The following is a 20,283-nucleotide window of genomic DNA, read 5'->3' as shown; positions in this document are numbered from 1 at the left end:
TTCCCATTAATCTTCCTCTTTCAATGAAGTCTCATGTAAAAATGTTTGTGAAAGGAGTTTTGCAAAAGAGGCCTTTAAGAAAACTGGTGATCCCTCCTTGAGATCTTAATTTTGTGTTAGAGAAGCCAACACTTGCTCCATCTGAACCAGATAACCTGGCTGACTTGAGGTTCTTAACATAGAAAACAGTTTTACTGATTGCTCTGCCATCTGAAAGAAAGGTTTCTGCGTTGCAAGCTCTTATGATGAGTCAGCCTTACCTCTTTTTTCACACTGGCAGGCTTTCTTTGAGAAATAATCCTTCTTTTATGTCTGAAATGGTATCTGAGTTTACTTTAAGCCAAACTATCCAACTCCCCATTTTCTTTCCTGACTCTAAAAATGGTGGGTAATGGATACTCCATATCTTGGATGTCTACAAACAACTCAGGTGCCATCTTGACAGAGCTAAATCTTTTAGATCTTTGGATCAATTGCTCATTTCTTGTGAAAATAAGAAGGGACAACCTATGTCAAAGCAGACTATTTCCAAATGGTTATCTAAGGCTATTACATTTTGTTGTACTCACCGCAACACAACTGTTCCAGGTAGGGTCAAGGCCCACTCTACCTGGGACTTGACTTCACCAATGGCTTTTTGGAAGCATTTGGATTCTAGAAGTATTCTTGAAATAGCACCTTGATCCTCTGTACATACTTTTACAAAGCACTGCAAGCTTGATTCCTTCTCTAGCTCTACATCAGGTTCTGCTAGGACCATTCTCCAGGGTCTCCTGAACTCTTCTCCTTCCACATCCCAAAATTGTTTAAGCTATGTTGATCTACCTATATAGCTTAGGCCAGTGCAGAAGTGATAAGATGAAGAACATTGTACAGTTGTGTAAGTAAACCTTTCTGCATTGGAAGAAAGCTAGCTTAATTGTGTTTCTTAGAACTAGTCAGTTTTCTAGTTTCAGTACTCATATCTGTGTCTTTGAGCTCAGCACTTGTTCAGAACTCACTGTAATCACTAAATAAGCTACAAATTACTACAGCACTCAACTTTCCTCACTTGTCTAGAGGAAAACAGTTTTTAGTACTTAATAAATAAGCACCTATCCAGGCACATCTAAGGGTCAGCTCCCGGTGTTTTCTCCTGTCTACCTGATGAATCTGGGCATCTTGGGGCAATGCAGCAATTGCCTCATGTACACAGAAAACCCTATCCTCCTACCATCCAACACTACAACCTGTGAGAGATGCACTTATATAACCAAACTGGAAGCAAAGCTCTCTTCACCCAAGACTGGACTAGACAGTCAAGAGGAGAAGGTAAAGACTTGCACCACACCACACTCATCAGATAGTCCCTCAAAACCTACACCACCAAAACATACACATAGAAGCACAAAACACACACCTACATTCATGGATGCTCTCAAAAAAAAATCTACCCAAGCAACAGGGACCTCCAAAGCAGAAACGCAAGCAACCTCCACCTCCCCAACACAACCCAAATGACACATAGCCCACAAACTCAGTGTGCCACTTAACCACAGCCCATAAGGCATAACAACGTACCCAACACTCTAGTCATAAGTGATTCTATAGTCAGGCACAATGCTGTTCCACTCACAAGGTTAAACAAGGAGAAAGTTACTGTCAGCTGCCTATCAGGTGCCAGGATCTACCACATAACGCATGCACTCAGGTCACTCCACAGCAAGTACAAATATGACTCTGTCTTTGTCCATGTTGGTGTGAATGACCTGAGATGTACCTCCCTGGACTACATGAAAAGAGACACGGAAGAGCTTTCTGATCTTGTAGCCCAGGCAGGTTTGACCCTAGCCCTGAGCAGCATCCTGCCATCACCCAGAATGGTACAACAGTACAAGGACAAAATGATTGACTTCAACAATTGGCTAAGCTTCTGGTGTCATTCTAAGGGCATCCAATATCTGTCTGCCTGGGATGACATGATCGACAAACCACGATTCTTTGCCAGAGATGGCCTGCACCTGTCACCCTTGGGATTCCGGATACTGGGTAAGGCTCTTGCCACCCCTTAGTGCCTTTTTTAGGCAAGATTCAAATGACAAATTCATGACTGTAACAGATACAAGCAAGCAAAATCTGAGGGTAATGCTACTTAATGCTAGAAGTCTAAACCTCAAAATGCACTCACTCGAGGCACTTCTTAAAATGGAGAACATCGACATCTGTGCAGTGACAGAGACCTGGTTCAAGGCTTCAGAGAGCAACCCTGCATTACCAGGCTATAATTCATTTCACACCTTTCGGCCACCTATCCTGGACCGAAGCACTAAAGGTGGAGGCGTGTTCATATTCATTAAGGATAACCACACCACCAGGGTGGTTGCTCAGCATAATGCATCTGAGATTATCCAAGTTCAACTAACTCTGGGCAAGACCGCAAAGCAAATTGTAGTTTGCTACAGATCCACCACTATGCCCCAGGATTCCTCACTCCTCATTTCTTGATACATTGGAAAATATTAGGGTACAACCTAACACCCTAATAATGGGTGATTTCAACTACCCCACTAATAACTGGGAAAACTACTCATGTATCAACTCTTGTGGTCAATGTTTTCTGGAATTCATAAATTCCAATGCCTTAGACCAACTTATCCACACCCCCACCAGGGGCAGCAATATCCTAGACCTGGTCATTACCAACATGGGCAACCAGTGTTCCACACCAGAGGTCAATTTCTCTTTGGTCAGATTCGACCACAAGCAAATAACCCTAGACATCTACATCTCACCCCCAACCCCCATTAGGGAAACCACTGTAAACAATTTCTCCAAAGCCAACTTCACACTTCTTAAGACAGAAGTGGCAAACTTCATGACACCCATGCTGACGGACAATAGAGATACGACTGCTGAAGCCTATACAATTGCACTTTATAAGCACTTACACGAGTGCATGGATCGTGCAGTCCCTAACAGAACCAAACTGCTATCCTCCAAAAAAAGGAAGCCAATCTGGTGGTCCCCTGCTATAAACAAACTCTACAACAGAAGAAAGAAACTGTTGCAAAAAAGAGTAAAATCCCATGACTGGAGGAGCTCTGTGGTCAGCCTCAGTAAGAAGCTGAGATCCCTCATAAAATCCTCCAAAGCTAGTTAAAAAAGCAACCACAAAGCATTCTATAGCTATGTCAAGAATCTCAATGGCAACACTCAGATCTGCCCTGAGTTATAGCACAATGGCACTAAATATACAGAACCAAATGATATTGCCAACATCCTGGCAGATAGGTTCAGTGCTAACTTTACCCCTCTCTCATCCCCTAAAAGGCCCATCTCTATATTGGAAGAATGCAAAGTACCTGTAATCACGGCTGCACATGTAAGAAACACACTCTCAAAAGCCAAAAACACAGCATCCATGGGACCTGACAACATCCCAGGCTGCGTTCTACATGAATTACAGAATGAACTGGCACCCCACCTAAGTACCATGTTCAGTCATAGCTTCACCTCAGGCTTTATGCCCACTGAATAGTTCATAGCAACGGTTATCCCACTCCACAAAGGGGGAGCCACCACGGACCCTGGGAACTACCGCCCCATTAGTCTGACGAGCCTGGTCTGCAAGGCTATGGAGCATATCATCATGGAACTTATAAACAATGACATTGGTAATCTCAAACTCTGGATCCTACCCAGTTCGGTTTTGTAAAAGGCAGATCATGTCTCCTAAACCTGATAGACTTCTTTGAAGCGGTCACCAATGCCGTAGATGAGGGTAAGGTGGTTCACACAGCCTATCTAGATCTCACCAAGGCTTTCAACACCATCCCCCACTCTGGAATTATAGACAAACTCATTAAACTAGGTATAAATCCCTATGTCACAAGATGGGTTGACAACTGGCTCACTGACAGAACTCACACTGTGAAAGTAGCAGACTCTAAATCCAACTATAGACCAGTGACAAGTGAGTACCGCAGGGTTCAGTCCTAGGTCCTCTCCTGTTTGGTATCTATTTCTCCGAAGTATAGGCTAACACAGAAGGTCTTTGGTTAACAAAGTTCGCAGATGACTGCAAACTAGGAGTCATAATCAAAACTCCTACCGATGTGGACATCCTACAAAAAGGCCTCAGTGATACAGATGCCTGATGTCAAAGCCATGGCTTCAAGCTCAATGCCAAAAAGTGCATTGTCATCCCTTTTGGCAAAAAACTCTGTACCCATGAACTACCACATAGGTGGTAGTCTACTTAACACCAAAAGTGTGATAAGAGACCTTGGGACACAGGTGGACATTAGTCTCTCCTTTGATAATCACATCGCCACAGTAGTCAGGAAATCCTTCTATGTGGCACACCTCATCAAAAAAGGTTTCTCTTCCAGGAAAATAGAGGTCATTGTTCCCCTCTACTCATCACTCATTAGACCCATTATAGAGTACAATGCCCCTTTTGGTATGTACCTCACAAGACATCTGCAACAACTGGAAAGGCCACAGAAATACCTCACAAAGAGGATTACTGGCCTCAAGCAGATGCCCTACACAGACCATCTCAAAAAACTCCAGCTTTACAATGTCTCATATTACCTACTCAGGGGCAATCTCTGCCTAACATACAAAGCTATGTCAAACCCAGAGCTGCTGGACATGCTCCACTTAAAGAAATTCCAATCCCTCCGAGCTACACGCTCTAGGGACCTAATCCTTGTCACCACAATAAACAGAACATGCTGGAGGGATAGATTCCTGTCCCAGAGACTTCACATACTCTGGAACAAACTATCTATCTATATCAAACCAAGCTCCTCATTAGCACTCTTCAAGAAAAATCTTGATGATTGGATGGGAAATAGGAAATTCACCCCGGGGATCACTTCTGTGGCTCAGCTTGACAGGGGCACAGGAAAATATTTTTTTTTGGGTGGCAAAAGCCAGGGTACCATTTGGCTAGGCTTATATAGGCCCTAGGGCCAATAGCCTGGTACCTACCTATGAACCTATAAACTTACCATAACAGTAGATGTTCAAACATTCACTATAATAGTAGCCACACCCTCCCACCATCCATTTGCCTTGCTTCTTGGTGTGTTGCTTATGCTAGGGTGTTGTTGTTTATTTTTTTGTTCTTCCTAGCATCATCCTTCCAAGCTCAGCCTCCCTCTCTTATTGGCAGGAATGCTCTGAAAGACTTGGTGATTAAACTTACCTTTTAGTCAGCTTATCTCGAGCTGACAGGTTTGGGTGCATTAAAAGCACCCTGAAGCTTTGGAAAATGGCTGGCTGCTATATCCCTGGCAGGATATACCCCATATAGCTTATGGGACTGCAGCAGGCATCATTTGAACATCTACTGTTATGGCAAGTGTTAGAAAAATATGTATTAGTGTATGTATTAGTAATATGCTTAGTGCATTTAAGGCTTGAAAAGGGTTAACACATTTATTCTATTTCACACTGTATAAAATCTGTACAAATTGCAGAAGCTTTCTAACCTTGTATTGTCATGAAATATGCGCAGCTATAATCATTGCTTATGCTTTGGAAATTTACAGGGAAGCAGATAATTTCTGCTTGCGTCAGGAAAATAATGAATAGATGTATCACTTGTATTAATGTTATGAGACTTAGACAAGGAGTTCCGCTTGTGCTGTGAGAAAATACACAACTGCAGAAGCTATAGATAATCAGAACAAAGACTGCTTGAAAATATGAAATGCAATCAGCATTTGCTTGTGCCTAAGCTAGAAAAGTACTTTGAAATGTAACACATGTATTAGAACTACACAATAGAAGCTTGTAACGGGCTAGAGCCCACCAAGGCCAGGTTGTTTTTCTCAAAATGTTTTTCATAAATCCAGTCATGTCAGCAGAAAATCTGAGTAACATCTGCTGTAGAACAATACTGAAAGTTGTGTTTGATTACGTCAACCATAGAAGGCAATGTCTTGTAGAACAGTATAAGAACAGCATACTTCCTGTTAGTAGTTAGGCAAAAATCCTGTATTTGCATGTTTTTGTCTCCTTGCAGCAAGTTATTAAAGTGCCTTATCTGAACCTTGCGTGAACTGGTCTTTGAAGTTTTTTCCTTTGACAGATTGGTCCTTCGAGCCAGAAACCCTCACTTCGCCTCGGATCAGACAGGCCAGGTGGCTTGAAACCGTACGGGGAAGAAACCACATCGGTTCTTCTTATTTGAAAAGCCCTCTGACTGAATTGTCGTACAAAAGAGGCCAGCCACTTTCTGATCTGCGACTGAAGGACGGGTTTTCACAAACTAGGTTATCAATCACGAAGGCTCAGGTAAGGTGAATCTACTTTTTTCTGTTTTTAGATCAGGGACTAGATTTGTATTGTTTTTGTTAAGACTGTATTTTTACAAGTCAGGGACAGAAAAGATTACTGTCTTGTCATAGATCAGGGAAAACAGAGTAGGTAGGCAGTCATTCTGAAGAGACTATAACAAAATCCGTGGTACCACGTTAAAAATAAGAGAGGTTATGTGATGTTCAAAAGGTTAGAACAAAATGGGGAATAATTGCACAAAAAGACCCCAAAATCCGCCGTTAACTGAAGACGCAAAATACTTGCAGTCACAGCGTGCTGCTAATATTAAATACTATTCAAAATGGGTTAATAAGTATGAATTCGACGGTAAATTAGAAAAATCCTCGCTTGTCAAACTTGTCAAACATCCCAAATCCGATTCTAAAGGTCGAGTAAAAAAGCAATGCCAATTAGGAATTCCTCAGGCACACAGGTGGATTGAGGAGGTAAACCGTAGGGAACAAAAGAATAATAATTCAAAAACAATGTTTTTAGATAAGGAGGACAATAACTTACTAATAGCATTGGCCCCTCCACCTCCTTTACCAGAATATGAAGCACGTGAACAGGTTAGTCCACCCCCATGATATCCTGCTGTCACTGAAAATAGAGACACTACAAAAGCAAAACCGTTTATTAGAGATCCCATCGAGACCAGGTCTTGAACACAGGCAGGTAACTCAAATGAAGGCATTGAGTTATATCAAATGGTTAAGAATTCACGGGCTATGAGTGAAGAAGAAATATGCCCACTTATAAAAGTACCTAATCCTCAGGCAGGGCAAGAAGGTCAGGACCCAACTATTCTAGTTTATAGACCCTGGACTCCGGAAGATATCCGGAAAGCCACTGAGGGAATTCCCCATCCAAAAGTTAATTTTAGAAAGTTCTTAGAAGATTTACAAGGAATAAGGCTAAGTTATAATTTAAATGGAGAAGAGGTATAAAAAGTAGTCAGACAAATTGTGGGACCAGATTGGCACATGATTAGTGGCAACTGGAATCCCTGTGACGCTGCACACAGGCCCCTCCCACATAGCAGCGCAGAACTAGACAACAGAGTAAAAGGTCTTACAGACCACATCTCTGAAAAATGGAAGCCTAGGGCAGACTGGACTTGCATCAATCAATGCATCCAACAAGAAGGTGAAACTATTGACAGATATTATGCCAGACTGTTAGAATGTTTTAATAACCATTGTGGAATGCAGGTTCCTGAAGATCAGACACAAGATTCCCCATATGAACAGCAGCTAAAGAATGCATTTTTGAAAGGCAGTATTGCACCCATAAGCAGTTTTATTACAAAGCACATGGTAGATCATCGTACAAGCAGGTTACAGTCATTACTTGAATATGCTAGGCATGCCGAGAGGCATTTTAATAGCAAAAAGAAAAAGAAAGCCCAAGTATTTTCTGTAGAAGATGGAGCAGAAGTTTATGTAGAACAGTCTGAGAAAAAGGGCAAGAAAAATGCCCAGGGAAACAAACAATCTGATCAGCGATCAGAGGACTTTGAAGGGTGAAAGAAAAGGGGTGAATGTTTTAAATGTGGTAAAAAGGGACACTTGGCAAGGGATTACAAGAAAAACAAGAGGGCAACCACGGAGGAAGACAAGGAGGGTGAGGATTGACTATATGATAGTCAAGAATCACTAGAAGGGGATAGCAGAGAAAGGACAAATGAGAATGTGATAGAAGGAGTAGAGGATGTGACAGGGGAAATAGAGGAAGTGCAGGAAGTTACGGACAGAGAAGAAAATGAAATATTGGATTTAGCTTTATTGAGCTTAGAGTTCTATTTAGCAGACACAAAACCAGAAGTTACACTCTTGGTGGAAGGGAGGGAAGTCAAATTCTTGTGTGACTCAGGGGCATCTTGGACCCTGATACATCCCTCCAAACTGCCAGAAAATTCAGAGTCACCTGATTACATACTAGTAAAAGCAGCTAATGGGCAGCTGTATCGGGAACCTCTCTCCCGTAACATTGCAATAACTGACCCTGTTTCAGGATTGACCCAGAAAAGCAAAATTTCCAGTAAACCTCTTGGGCAGAGACTTTATGCAGCTATTTAGTTTAGCAGTAGTTCCGACTATGCAGGGTATGGAAGCACAGCGCCAAATTGATACCTTTGCAGTGCAGTCGGAGGGTGAGATGTTTTATTGGTACAGCCAGGACTTGGTTACGACTGGTCCAGGGGCAGTGACTGAAGAGCTGATGAACATAGCTGTCAGTAAGTTCCCCTCCCTTGACATTGATAAACAACATTTGTTGCACTGTACCCTGTGTTATTGTAACACACCAGGACCTGATAAGTAATATGAGCAAGAATTGTTTAGAAATCGTGCAAACAGATTGATATTATGTAATCTGTACTGGGACACAGAAGGGAACAGTGCAGCTAGCTGTTCATTGCCCCAGGAGTTCTTTGCACTTTATAAATCTAATCGATTACCACATGTTAGCTTAACTAAGGACAGGAATATAAAATGGGCAGACTTAGGAGAAAAAGTCACGAGATGGGAAAAACAGACAGAATTAGAACTGTCAGAACAGGGAATACAGATGCAGAAGTTGAATTGGATAACTCAGACCCACCCAGCCGTACACTTGCAGTCTAGCAAGGACAGCTGATTAGCACTCCTATTAAAGGAGGAAGAGAATGCCTTACAAAATATACCAGAAACTCTTTGGTCAACAGGGAAGTCAGATGTAGGACTTATTCGTACAGCAGGGCCAGTTACTATCACGCCAAAGTCAGCATTTAGACCACAGAAAAGACAGTATCCCTTAAGAAAAGATGCAGAGGTAGGAATCAAACCTATTATAGCAGCTTTACTTAAGGAAGGGGTGCCGGTGGAATCTCCTGATTCACCATGTAACACACCCGTATTTCCTGTTAAGAAAGCAAATGGAGAATGGCATATGGTCCAAGATTTACAAGCTGTAAATGACGCAGTAATACCAAGGGCACCTACAGTGCCAGACCCACACACCCTGTTGAATGATTTAAAACCTCAACAGAAATATTTTTCTGTGGTAGATATCAGCAATGCGTTCTTTTCGATACCGATACACCCTGACAGCCAGCATTGGTTTGCATTCACATTTCAGGGGAAAAGGTATATATACGCGGCTGCCACAGGGATATTGTGAAAGTCCAATGATATTCTCACAAGAAATGGCAAGCAACTTGGTGGGATTTACCCCACCAAGAGGCAGTCAGATTTTACTTTATGTTGATGACATCCTGCTGGCAGCCCCCACCCAGCAAGATTGCAAAGAAGATACCATAGCGCTATTACAATTTCTAGCCGCTGAAGGACATAAGGTAAACAAAAATAAACTGCAGCTTTGGAAAAAACAAGTTAAATACCTAGGATATGTAATATTCAAAGAGGGTAGAACATTAGATGAGGACAGAAAAGCAGCAATTTTGCAAGCACCAAAACCCACTACCAAGAAGGAAATGATGTCCTTCCTGGGTACGACTAATTTTTGCCGGAGCTGGATTCCAAACTATGCCTTGGAATCTGCACCATTGACTAACCTGATATATAAAAAGCCTATGGTAGCACAGGATTTGTTATAATGGACACCAGAAGCAGAATCTGCTTTCTGCAAACTAAAACAGTTAATAGCATCCTCATTAGTTTTAGGATTACCAAACTATCATAAACGTTTTTTTCCAAACTGTAGATTGTAAGCAAGGTTATATGACATCAGTGTTAACACAGCAGCATGGGGACAAGCAAAATTAAATAATAATTGCTTATTATTCATCACAACTAGACCCAGTGGCATGGTCTTTACCTCACTGTGTACAAGCAGTAGTTGCAGCTGCAATGGCAGTACAGGCTTCGGCCTCAGTAGTTTTGTTTCACCCTCTCACATTGAGAGTGCCTCATGCAGTCACAATTATTTTACTGCAAGAGAAGGTAGCATATCTTTCCCCTGCTAGGCATCTTTCCTGTATGACTATATTGTTGAGCCAACCTCATATGACAATTGAATGATGTACGACTTTGAACCCTTCTACCTTGCTCCCGACCCCTGCAGATGGCACACCACACCGCTGCCTGCAGGTAATTGAGCAAAAGACACTGCCTAGAAAAGATCTTACGGATGTTCCCTTGAATGATGCTGAGGTGACATACTACGTGGATGGCTCGTGCAAAAGGGGTCCTGCAGGACAGAACCTAGTGGGATATGCAGTAGTTTCTGATACTGAGATTATAGAAGCGAAACCTTTACCTCACAACTTATCTGCACAGGCAGCAGAATTGATTGACATGACACGGCATGTACCTTAGCAAAGGGTAAATGTGTGAACATTTTTACTGACAGCCAGTATGCTTTTTCTAATGTACATGTTTTTGCGCAACAGTGGAAAAACCGAGGAATGATAACATCTACTGGCAAACCTATTAATCATGCACAGTTTATTTTAGATCTTTTAGAATCTATTCAGTTACATCAGAAAGTAGCTATTTGTAAATGCACAGCTCATACCAAGCAACAGGATAGGATTTCAAAAGGTAATGTGAGAGCTGATACAGCTGCAAAACAGGCAACTTCAGAAGTATTTCTTTTGAATGAGAAATTACAACCCTCTGAGATTTTAGACTTAGAAATGTTAAAGACAATGCAGACACTCACTACGCAAGCTGAAAATCAAAGATGGGTAAAACGAGGAGCAATCCTCGAAAAGGGGCTGTACATCTCTAAAGAAGGGAAACCGATATTACCATCTAACTTGTTTAGATATGCAGCTTTGTTGAGCCATGGGCAATGCCATGTCTCAACAGGGGGGATGGTACAGCTGGTGAACCGAGTGTTCACAACATATGGATTCTTAAACTACTCTATAAAATTTTGTTTGATGTGCCATATTTGTAACAAACATCATGCACAAGGGGCGTTAAAGCCCAAGCAAGGGAGCTTCCCTACACCACCGTATCCGTTTCATACTATCTGTATGGATTTCATAGAATTGAACAAATGTGAAAATAAGAAGTATTGTCTTGTCATTGTAGATATGTTTTCCAGATGGGTGGAAGCCTTTCCGACCAAAAATCCAGATGCGGCTACAGTTGCAAAAATTCTTGTTAAAGAAATCATCCCTAGATTCGGCATTCCGGAAAGGATCTACAGTGACAACGGTACACATTTTGTAAACCAAACCATACAATAGCTAAGTAAGCATTTTTGTATTTCTTAAAAAAAATTATTGTGCATATCATCCGCAATCTGCAGGGTTAGTTGAGAGGCATAATGGGATTTTAAAGAGTAAGCTAAGAAAGTTAATAGCAGAAACAGGAAGGAATTGGGTGTACTGTCTGCCCCCGGCACTGCTGAGCATGAAAACTGTTCCAAATGCAAAAGGATTGACTCCTTTTGAAAAACTATTTGGAAGGACTTATTATATACCTCAGTGGAAACCTCTCATGCCCGCAGACCAGGAAGCCGACTGTACACTAGCAGAGTATATGAGAAATTTGTTGAATTCTAAACATCTGCTGCAGTCAAATTCTGTTTCAGATAAAGAACAAACCAGACCATCAGAAGTGGCAGTGGCTCCAGGAACCTGGATCTGGGTGAAGACAATAAAAAAGAAGAATTGGACGTCACCAAAGTGGGAAGGTCCATATCAAGTGCTTCTGTCGACACCCACTGCAGTCAAGATCGCACAGCGTGCCTCGTGGATCCACCTGATACACTGCAAACTAGTTAAGAACTTTGAACTGGACAAAAAATCTTGTCACATGTCAAGAGCAAAAATGATAGAATCCAGAAAAAACAGGAATGCAGAACAACCATTTCCTCAGAAGTATTGCATAATCATCCTGTTAACTGTACTAGTGACAATAATCTTTTTGTTGTGGCCATTCCTTTTTCCAGCCACACAAACTGAACTGAATAAATGTGAAACATTACTCATAGACTGGCACCCAAACTTTAACACTTACCAGGCAATTAAATATGGGTATGCTGAGACTTTCAATGTTTCGAATTGCTGGATTTGCACAGCTTTGCTGACAGCATACGGGGGGTTATTAATGACTACAGTCCCCCTAGGGGTCAACGAGACCTGGGAAAACTTGATTTATGATATCGCAACCATTACATCACAAGATAAAATAGCATTGCACTTGTCTATTCCACAAAAGGGAACTGTGTGTTTTTATAAAAATGATACTGTTCAGGTGGGTTGGAGCAATTGCAATGTGACTGTTCCTTATAAATGTTACACTAAAGCTAACAATGCAGGTTATTGTAATACAAACTATGATTCATTTTTTCAATTGATGCACAAAACAACTGATGAAGTAAAACATGATTCTGTTCTTTATAAACAACTGTCTATAATTGATAGAAAAATGTTTCATGCAGGACAAATGTATATTCTTAGTAAAGTTACTACTAAAGTAGAGGATTGTTATTTTGTATGTGGTAGAAAAGCATACAAGTGGTTACCTGAGAATTGGTCTGGCAGTTGTTTTTTGGGCTACCTGGTTCCGGCCATACAACACACGGCAGTCTTACCTCCAGGAAAAATTCGGAATGTCCAAGAGGTCGTCAAGAAACCCGTCAAGAAACCTGTAAATCCAGTGGGGCAAATTGATGCGCGCTGGAAAAACCATCATTCTATAGGTGATAAACTGACACACATGGACTTGAGTGACAGTGTTATATCATGGGCAGGCATATCACCAGCATATGGAGCAGTGAAATCGATCTGGGAGCTGAGAAAACTGTCTAAACTTCTTGAAGTAATGAGTAATGCAACTTTTTCTGCTCTTGAATTGGTGACTGATGAACTGAATGCCATGAGAACTGTAGTGCTTCAAAACCACATGGCTCTTGACTTCACCCTAGCGGCGAAAGGTTGTACTTGCGCTTTAATCCAGGAGGAGTGTTGTTCATATATTCCTGACCATAAACACGAGATAGACAATCACCTTGAGGTAATTCAGCAAGTGTCGGCCATGACCAAACCAGGACCAAACCCACTGATGGACTTTTTCCAGAAATGGTTTGGGGGGTGGGGTACTATCCTAATGAACATTCTGATTGCTATTTGTGTAGGAATGATCCTACTGGGAGCATGTGTTTGCTGTGGCATCCCCTGCATGAAAAGACTGATTAAAGACTTTATAGACATGTCATTTTCTGAAACCTTATATCAAAGTACCGAGTTTGAAGAACTGTTAAAAGATTGAAAATGCTTTCATACGTTTAAATTCAATGACTCTCTTAACTGCAAATCCTAAGTGGGAAGAGGTTAGGAGAAGAAAAAACTGTTTATGCTTATTTTGAAAGTAGAATAAAAGTATTAAAAGGGGGGAAATGTTAGAAAAATATGTATTAGTGTATGTATTAGTAATATGCTTAGTGCATTTAAGGCTTGAAAAGGGTTAACACATTTATTCTATTTCACACTGCATAAAATCTGTACAAATTGCAGAAGCTTTCTAACCTTGTATTGTCATGAAATATGCGCAGCTATAATCTTTGCTTATGCTTTGGAAATTTACAGGGAAGCAGATAATTTCTGCTTGTGTCAATAAAAATAATGAATAGATGTATCACTTGTATTAATGTTATGAGACTTAGACAAGGAGTTCCGCTTGTGCTGTGAGAAAATACACAGCTGCAGAAGCTATAGGTAATCAGAACAAAGACTGCTTGAAAATATGAACTGCAATCAGCATTTGCTTGTGCCTAAGCTAGAAAAGTACCTTGAAATGTAACACATGTATTAGAACTACACAATAGAAACTTGTAAAGGGCTAGAGCCCACCAAGGCCAGGTTGTTTTTCTCAAAATGTTTTTCATAAATCCAGTCATGTCAGCAGAAAATCTGAGTAACATCTGCTGTAGAACAATACTGAAAGTTGTGTTTGATTACGTCAACCATAGAAGGCAATGTCTTGTAGAACAGTATAAGAATAGCATACTTCCTGTTAGTAGTTAGGCAAAATCCTGTATTTGCATGTTTTTGTCTCCTTGCAGCAAGTTATTAAAGTGCCTTATCTGAACCTTACGTGAATTGGTCTTTGAAGTTTTTTCCTTTGACAGTAAGTTTACTTACACACCTGTACTTTGCTATAGGTTCATAGGTTCATAGGTTCATACTAGGCTATCTGCCCTAGGGCATTTATAAGCCTAGCCAGAATGTGTTTGGCTTTCGCCACCCATTTTAAATTTATTTTGCTATGCCCTTTTTTGAGGTTAGTATACTGTGCCTCTGTCTAACAGTGACACAGAAGTGATACCCGGGGTAAACCTACGATCTCCCATCCACTCATCAAGATTCCTCTAGAAGAGAGTCAATGAGGGACTCTGCCTAACCTGGACTGGGATTTTATTCCAGAGTGAAATGAGCCTCTGGGTTAAGAATCTGTCCCTCCAGCATGTCCTATTTATTTCAGTGCTGAGGTTCAAGTCTCTCGAGCACGTATCTCGATGGGATTTGGATTTTCTGAGGTGCAGCATGTCCATTAATTCCGGGTTGGACATGGCTTTATACGTCAGGCACAGATCGCCTCTGAACAGGCAGTATGCCACTGAGTAGAGCTGGAGTTTCTTTAACCGGGCAGCATATGGCATCTGTTTGAGCCCTTTGATCCTCTTGGTGAGGTACTTTTGGGGTCTTTCCAGTTGCTGCAGGTGTCTGGTAAGGTACATCCAAAAGGGCATTGTACTCAATTATGGGCCTGATGAGGGATGAGTAAAGAGGCACGATGACCTCCCTGATCTAGATGTGAATCCCTTCATGATTAGGTGGGCTATATAAAATGTTTTTCTAACCACTTTGGCCATGTGGTTGTCAAATGAGAGATTGCTATCAACTTGGGTCCCCAGGTCCCTAATTACTTCTTCTGTACTTAATGGATTACCACCTATGTGGTAATTTGTGGGCACTTTGTTTTTGCCAAAGGGGATGACTATACACTTTTTGGCATTTAGCTTGAGGCCATGGCTCTGGCACCAGTTGTCTGTTTCTATGAGGCCCTTTTGGAGGATGCTTGTGTCGGCTGGAGAGTCGATTATGGAGCCCAGTTTGCAGTCATCTGCAAAATTGGTCAGCCACAGTCCTTCCATGTTGGCCTGTACCTCCGAGAAATATATACCGAACAAGAGAGGTCCCAGTACTGAGCCTTGTGGGACACCACTTGTAACTGGTTTGGAGTCTGACATGGCTCCAGCAATTCTAACCATGTGGGTTCTGTCCTTGAGCCAGTTTGCAATCCATCTAGTGACATAGGGGTTTATATTTAAGCTGGTGAGCTTATCTATAATGCCAGTGGGGTATTTTATCGAAGGCTTTTGCGAGGTCCAGGTAGGCTGTGTGGACCACCTTCCCCTCGTCAATGGCCTTGGTGACTGTTTCAAAGAAATCAACCAGGTTTAAGAGGCAGGATCTGCCCTTAACAAAGCAGAACTGGGTAGGATCCAGTGTCTGTAGGTCCCCAATATCTTTATTTATGAGGTCCATGATGATCCTTTCCATAGCTTTGCAGACCAAGCTAGTCAGGTTTATGGGGCGATAGTTTCCAGGATCCGTTGAGGCACCACCTTTATGGAGAGGGACCACTGTTGCTGTACGCCACTCTTTGGGCACATATCCTATAGTAAGGCTGAGATTGAACAGCAGTTTTATGTTTGGGTTTAGCTCTTCTTGGTGTTCATGTAGGACACAGCCCGGGACACCATCTGGTCCCATTGATGCTGTGTTTTTTGCTTTTGAGAGGGCGGCTCTTACCTGAGCATCTGAGATGTCAGGGGGGCAGCACTCTGCTGGGATAGATATTTGCCCTTTGGTGGGGAGAAGTTTGCGCTGAACCTGTCAGCTAGGATGTTGGCAATGTGTGTGGGTTCAGTGTATTTTTTGTCATTTTGGACTAATTCTGAGCATATCTGGGAATTACCACCCAGGTTCCTAACATAACTAAAGAAAGCCTTGTGATTATCCTTAGTGTCCTGTGCAATTTTTCTCTCGAAGCTGGCCTTAGACAATTTTATGAGTGCCCGTAGTTTTTGCTAATACTGATCAGTGATGCCTTCCTTTTTGGGATTTTGCTCTATCATTTAGTAGCTTCCTCCTTCTATTGTATAGTTTGTTTATGGCTGGGGTCCATCAGACAGGACGTCTGCCTTTGGAGGATTGGGTCTTGGTTTTATTTGGGATCGCATGATCCATGCATTACTGAAGGTGTTCATAGAATGCGTTTATAAAGGATTCTGTGGTCTGGGCCGTATTTTCCACAGGCCCGGGGGCTTTGAAGGATTCCACCTCGGTTTTGAGGAGTGTGAAATTTGCTTTAGAGAAGTTTTTCACTGTGGTTTTCTGGGCAGGGGGTGGGGTCGGGATGTGAATATCCAGTGAGATTAGTTTATGGTCTGATCTTACCTCTCAACCTCAAAACATGAAGGAGCACAATATGTATTGATAACTATTCTATAAGGCATCGCTTAATCATTTGAGTAAGCTATCCGTTGCTAGTTGTTCGCTTACCTCTCAACCACAATTCTGATTCATTCTCAGCTGTCAAGAGATAGGCTAAGCTTGTTAAATAAAAACACAATGAATTAAATAATATTTAAATAATCCCCAAAATCCATTAACTTTGTGGAATAGCAGGTGTCCCTATTAATAATACTCTTGGCTAATGGCCGTAGGACACCTGAATTCAACACATCCTGTTAGACAGGAACTGATAGAGTAACAGCTAATAAAGCCTTGATCAGACCTTTATCAGCAGTGACCTGTTATGCCACAAAGGGTGGGGAGTGGTTGTAAATGTTGATTGCTAACACTTTACCATTAGAATTTTTTCCACTACTACATGATTGTATGCTCGCTATGTTACCCAAATTCATTTATAAGCATGCATGCATGTGGTTATCTATACAAATTCACTTTACTTGTAATGTAAACTTTGTTATTGTTATTTTTGTTTGTGGAGCTTTTCTCCTTGGGTCTCCACTGAATATGGGCTAAGAGCCCAGTGGATTAACCCGGTTAACAAAAGATAAATGAAACACGATCAATCATTTATTTATTTATTTATTTATTCATTCATTCATTCAGCACCAAAACAGTTAACTGGGTAAAAGCCCATGTACAGTAGAAACTTTGAGAGAAAATCTTCATGAAACAGAAAGTAAACAGATACAAATGTGTAATAAAGTAAACAGAGAAAGTATTAAAACGGGTGAAATAAAAATACATGCAAGTAAACAGTACTACTTGTAGAAAAGTGTTTACATGCAGACCACGCGATAAGGTAGAAGCCAGTGATCATTAAAAGCAAAACCGGAACAAGAATTTGAATGGTGTATAGCAGTGACATATCGAGATAATATTAAAACTGGGAAGGGATATTTTGTAATCATTTGGGAGGGTGTTATTTAAGTAGAAAAAAAAAGATATTTCCACTAAGTGGAGGAAAATAATGAGGCGAACAACTAGCAACGGATAGCTTACTCAAATGATTAAGCGATGCCTTATACAATAGTTATCAATACATATTGTGCTTCTTCATGTTTTATAGTTATCATTACATTAATAAATGTATGCACCAGATAATTTCTTTGGATAACCGAGCTTTCACTTTAATACAGATTCCAGTGCAATTCTTAAAGAATTAATTTATTGTGACTTCTTTGAAAGCTGAATTGTTCTTAATAAGGCACAACTGTAGAGGATTTGCTTGCGCGTTCTTTAAATGGGGAGAGGTTAACATAAACAGTCCAAAGAGATATGCACCCTTAGTTTGAATACTGGTGCGCTGTTTGTGGACGTAAATATTGCTGCGCTCTTTTCGTAAGGGGTAAGAAACTCAACATACACACACAGGTGCAGCAGCACTTGCGCTGATTGCCAATATCCTATTAAAAACGTAGTAACCTTTCCGCATCACTCAGGAGTTATGAGAAGGTGATAGGTATTGGTACATCTCCTGAGTTAAAGCAGTTCTTACAAAAATAAAATCCAATAATCTGGATTGCACAGAAGTCTCAGCCGGGACTTGGAGTGCACGCTACGTTCTGGAATAGCCGTGCTAAAGTACAATGGTGTTATAGATGCCTCCTAGCACTAAGGTATAAACGCTCGAGTGGGAATCAAGCACCGTTCTTCTCAGAAGTGGTAGACGGCGTAGACTGTGCAGCTGAGTCCCCACTGGACGGCGCAAGCCTGTGGTCAATACGCCTGGCCAACTTCTTACACACATCCTCCCGCACACTCCCATAGTCAGGCAGTCCCCAACATAAACAATGGCGGAATGGATTAGACATAACGCCTTGCTGCTGCTCTACCTAGATGCCTAGCAAAGGGACACTGCGGGCTGCAGTGCTTTCATTCGAGTGGAGCTATTCTTGAATTTTACAAGATCGCTCACTGGGAAGCTGGACAGTAAACATAAGTAGTGCTATGGAAAACCCGACCGAGAACCCCAGCAAGGCTGCCGAGTATCTCAAGGAGCTGAATAAAATAATCGAGACGCAGCAGGAGTTGTTGGAAAAGCAAAAGCAGAGAATAGATGAGCTGGAACAGCAAATGGTAGACCTGTGCCAAACCAATGTTCGCCTCCAGGATGAACACCAGCAGCATATGGTCACCTGCAGGCTGCAACAGGCTTCTACAGACTCCGTCAAAGAAAGGGAAAAGAAAGAAAAGTAAGTGATGACCCCATTCTATTGCTACCAGATAGCCCATGTCCTGTCTAGGTGTACACTGCACTGTGAGTTACGCTTTGCTGAAAATGGAAGTGCGAATAAACAAATACTGCTAAGTTATACCCAACACGCTTGTACTGACCCCTTTTTATGTTTCGGGTTTAGAAACGCTTAATTTGTTAATAGTCACTCTGGTGCTTTTTGGGAAGCCTGACACTTTCTAGTTGCTCATGGTTTAGTTAAACTTAGACTTGTTAATAGTGACTCTGATGCTGTTTTCGGGACCTTAAAAGTCTCATTAACATCTGAGGTGCGTACTACTGGGGATCTGGTTTAGGGTTCAGGCACCCATAGAATTGTTAATGATCACTCTGATTGAGGACAGGAACCTTACGAGCCCCATTAGCATCCCGAGTGCCATAAGGGTCCTGCTAATGTTGATCTAGTTGTCTGGTTAGTGCGGTCTTCAGTTTGAAACCCGGTTAAAATTACGGCCGTCCAGCTAGAAAGCTTTATATTGAGAATAGTCTATACGTTAAACTCCTAAATACAGCTCATCCAAGAAGGTAATTCGAAATAATTAAAATCGAGAAAACTGAATTCTACGAGAGACGTTTGCAAGTCCCCTTTTAAACGCACCTTTATAATGCTTGAGGTACAGTAGTTGCAGGTTTTGTGCTGGATGCACTTCAGCTGCTCAGGACAAGACGTATTGATTTGCAGTACTTTACAGACAAGACCCCCTTCCAAAGGTAGAGTATGAGAATATTCTGGGGTTGAACTATGTACTGTCGGTTTAAACTCTTCAGATACCTTATCACCGATAATTGGGATTGAATGGGGTGGGTTAAAATCATTATACCATATGCCTGCAGCCCTCTTGTCTGTTAGCATAAGATTTACCAAGTAGTTAACAATAATTATACAGAACAATCGCTGTCGTGATGCAACTTTTTATACAAGTAATATCAGTAAAGGCCATGGGGAAGTAAACACGTTTGCAATTATTGTGATATAAACTCTGTGATGCTCGATCCTGAAGTCTGAATCTGATGTACATGTTTTAAGGGACTTTAGCAAAAGGCACACCTTCATTCTGATGAGTAATTAGTGAGTGTGTCTTATTAACGAGGGAGAAACCCGATGACTTCAGAGAGAAATTGTGATTTTAAATGGCATCCTATTGACCACCTGCTCAGAGACCTAACTCAGCCGTGTGCAGAGAACTGCCTGTGACAGCAGTGCACCTTGAAGTAAAAACCTGTTGATTTTAGAGCCCCC

Source organism: Protopterus annectens, chromosome 7.part0, assembly GCF_019279795.1.
Source record: "Protopterus annectens isolate FY-2018-M chromosome 7.part0, PAN1.0, whole genome shotgun sequence".
Classification (NCBI taxonomy): domain Eukaryota; kingdom Metazoa; phylum Chordata; order Ceratodontiformes; family Protopteridae; genus Protopterus; species Protopterus annectens.
Note: the sequence above shows the minus strand (reverse complement) of the source record.